Source organism: Nelumbo nucifera, chromosome 1 (genome assembly GCF_055504915.1).
Source record: "Nelumbo nucifera cultivar China Antique chromosome 1, China Antique-T2T, whole genome shotgun sequence".
Classification (NCBI taxonomy): Eukaryota; Viridiplantae; Streptophyta; class Magnoliopsida; order Proteales; family Nelumbonaceae; genus Nelumbo; species Nelumbo nucifera.
The window spans coordinates 84,891,269-84,895,534 of record NC_142649.1 but is presented as its reverse complement, the minus strand read 5'-3'; positions in this window follow the sequence as shown (position 1 = coordinate 84,895,534).

The window sequence follows — 4,266 nt, the reverse complement described above, 5'->3', positions numbered from 1 at the left end:
TATTTCTGGATTTTAAATATGGGAGCAAATTTGCAAGGTTTGAATTATGTGCTTCGTTAGAGATTCATATACTTCTTTAATATTCCTGTTGAATTGCATCATCCATGTAAAGAAAGAGAACAACAATTTAGGAGGGAGAGAGAGAGAGAGATCATATTGTCCCCAAAATAAGAAAGAAGCACCTTGCATTTCAACAAAAAATAATAAGAACCCCATAAAAATTCTGATTTCAAGAGAATCAGAAGCTGCATACAGTATTATTATTACATAACTTTTAATTTAGCTTATTGAGTATTTTGATTCAAGTAAGGTTCCTGGAATGTGGGGAAGCTCATACCACATTAGAATGAAAACCCATTTGGCACACGTCAGTTCACACGCCTATACCTAACCTTCCATGGAGTGATGGGGGAGGAATGCTAGCAACGAGTTAATGCAACTCTTGAATTTCTTCTCCCTGACCGAAAAGGTAGGACCTCGATCTGTAGGGCGTAGTATCCCAAGAGCTGCATTCACTCGTTGCTTACTACCATTCCTCAGAATTGGAAGTGTCCCGTTGTCCCTCAAGAGCCATGAATGGCGACCATCAGTTTTTTTTAAATGATGAACAGGAATCAGGGCGAAGTCTACAGCGCGCCATGTGGGGGTACTGGGGTTGACACACCCAACCCCAATTCCCCAACCACAATTTTCTTTTCATATTTTATATTTCAGGGTTAGGATTCTACTGTTCAAGAATCTAGACTTCAATTCTCCCATCTGTCACAGACCTGCCCAACTAACAAAAACTTCAGTTTTTTTTTTTTTTTTTTTTTAGGGTTAAATGATGGAATCAATTAGAACAAATCCAATCCTAATGGGGGTACTTAATTCCTCTTCGACCATCCTGATCTTGTGAACTACAGCTCTTGACTAACTTTTCCTATCCGGCCACCAGATCGCTCTGAATTTCTGTGTCTTGGCGATTTGAGAAGACACCCCTTTCCCCTTCATAGGAATGTCTGCCTTCAAGGTCAAGTCCATTGTTTGAACAGTCAGGATAGACTAGCTAATAATTAACACGAGATAATTTATTTTAGAGCCAAACAATGATTATTGGCTTGAGAAATAAGTATTTATTTCATAATTACTTATTTTTAAGTATTTGTTTGAATAAGTACTCAGTAGTGTTTGAGAGGTTCTTTCCCAAACCACTTACACTTATTTTAAGTAATTATTTGGGTTACGGTTTTGCTGAACTGCTTAACCAATAAGTATTTATATTTTCAAAAATGGCAATTTTAGCCATCAAGAATTGCCCAAAATAGAGCAAAAAATGGAGAAAAAGAAAGGAGGTTCATGTACCTGCTGGAACAATTTCTTAACTTAGAGTTGCCTGCCACTAGTTTTTGTTAGTGCTCAAATTGAGAAGACCAAAGACGCTCAATGGGATTCTGAGAAAAATGAGGGGGATAGTGTTGCCCCAAAAAATGGAATAAGTTCTTATTTCATGGATTGCTTTTTTTAATTACTTATTTTGAAAATAAGCATTTATTTGCTTCTTTTTGATCAAATATGGATAAATGCTTATTTGCCACTTATTTTAAGTATTAAGTGAAATAAATACTTAAACTAAGTGGTAGTGTGATACCAAACAGAGGCTTAATTTGAGCCTGTGAGAGTGCAACTTGTTCTGAATTAATTTCATAAACGCCAAGCTCTACCTTTGTTGTTTGTTGTTTGGACCACCTTATGACCCTAATTTTTGTAATCTTTGAACATGCCCTCATAAAATTTTGCATAGAAGAAATCCGCGTTGTTTGTGACCGGATAAGATTAGGTATATCTCAAGCCGTCTTTAACTGTCGTATATGTAAGGGATGACAGAAGAAGTAAGAGAAATCTCCCTCCAATTAAACTACCCAATCAAAAGATTCCTTTAACTCTCTTGCTTACCTGAATAACTTGTTAATTCTCACCTAAAATTTAAAGTAAGAGCTATAAATCAATTTACATATATTACTGGTCTCAAGTTTCTTATTCCAAAGGGTCCCCGTGGGCAAGCATGTGGCCAGAACAGAACTCTGTAACACACTCAGCATACTAATGGATGTGGTCAATTTCGTCTGATTCTGGTGGCGGGACTCGGCACTTAATTTGTGGCACGCATGAGAAGATTTAGAGGAGATGAAGAAGACCCAGTTGGGTGTTTGGTTTATAACTTTATATCCAGTCTTAAGGACTTTATTTCTTCAACAGTTCAATCAACTCACACCTAAATTAATGGGCATTTGCTGTGTGCATTTTAATATTAGATGATCTCTATTTTTTATATATATTTTTGGGCAATGTCTTGATATCTTTTTCTTGTTAGTTGTCACTGAATATTTGTGGGTCATTTCAAGCAATGAGATGAGCTGCCATTTCTACGAGACAAAATATTAATAAATTTCATTTGGGCCCAACTACATTCGTTGCTCATATCTGCAGCTGTCGTGAAAAAGAAGATACCACCGTCGGCAGGTCACTTTGGGAACGAGTGAAAGGTAGATGAAGGCTTCTTTTTTTTTTTTTGCATTTTTTGCCATTTTTGCAGATCACAATTCACAAACTCATGGTTCATAAAATGGCCATGTCACGAGGTTTTAAACTTCTAATTTTGCGCTCACAGGAAATAAATCCTAGGGAAAGCTGAGTGAAGACACCCCACCTTAGCAACAGCATTCACACCTCTATAATGACCGGCCTAAAACGGCACACAAAAGCCGTCCACTTGACACCCAAGACGGTGTTTGATAAAAGAAGTAACGTTTTTCTCAGGAATAACCATTTTGGCATTTTCTGACACATGAAGTAATAGAAATATTCCTTCTCAATAAAAGGGGATATTATCTAAAATTTATCATGATTTTGTTTTTAATCTCTTAAGCTCACCATGACTTTTCAAAACCTCCAAGAGAGCCCCTTGAGTTTTTATTGTGCAAAACTCACTTTCTGTTAGATTTTTCTTTTATCAATAACAGTAACTCACTTTCTGTTAGATGTCCATTGGTTCATTATTAGTGATTATTAACAGATGTTGTCCATACAAGTATTTGAGTATTTTACATGACCAAACAATTACTGAATGACTAATCAAGCTTATTAAATACTTTTTATGATAAAATTACCTCTTACTTGAACCCAAGCCCAAACCAGGCCTATAGTAGGCATGGGTAATTTTGTAATAAAAATATGAAATAAGGTTGACTGATCATTTAAGAGTAGTTTGGTACAAGGTTCAAAATATCTATACGTATCAGGCCATATCAACCAATATGCATCATATTGGGGGCTTCCCGATACACCTTTACAGGGTATTTCGGGGTCACAACTGATTCAGGGGGTGAATAGACCTTAAACCGACCCCTCTGAACCAGATTTGAAAAAAAAAATAAATAAAAAAACAGCTACCAATACATCTTGATACGCCGGTAGTATCAGGTGTATCAATGTCCTTGGTTTGGTCATGGAAAATATTTACATACGGATTTCTAGTGATGGTGATCCAAGGGAAGGTGAGTTTTGAACAATAAAAGTCATTGACAGAGGGCTCTCCACAGGTTTTAAAAAGTCATTATGAATTTAAGATAAATGCAAAAGATAAGCATGATGAATTATCGATAATATCCAAAAAAGGAAAGCACATTATATGGAAGAGATGCCGACATGTCATTTGTGTTGTATTAGATTGGTTTAGCTAAATTTGATAGCTACTTTACTGCTGTAGTGCTGTGCACCAATCGTGTTCCACACCAGCCACAAGTGAGAGATTTGAGTGGTTGTGGCCGCATGCACTTTATGGCTTAGTTTGACCAAATAGATATTTTTTTTGGTGGTAGGATAAAAAACAAAATGATTTGTTTTCTCCAGAGTCCAGACAACCCAAATTCGTTGCTCAAGTTAGTGAAAAAACCGGGAAGCTGAAAACCCTGACGTCAATGGGCATCTGTCCTGTCCCCACAATAATCTAAATCAAATCGAATCCGAGCTTGCTTGGAAGTTTCACACTCCATGGATATTTCTCCTGTATTAGAATGAAACATTGCCTGAGGCTTCATTCTAAATTCTAAATAAATGCTCGGTGTGGGAGGGGACAACAGCAACAGCAAGTTTCAACGTGACGTGTGACCAACTGTTCCACAGAAAGGGTATCAGAGGTGACAACTAGAAATACGGTAGGCCATCCTCTCGGTGAGTTGCTGATACTCATCAACCAACTGCACCTCTTCATGTCATCCTCGCATA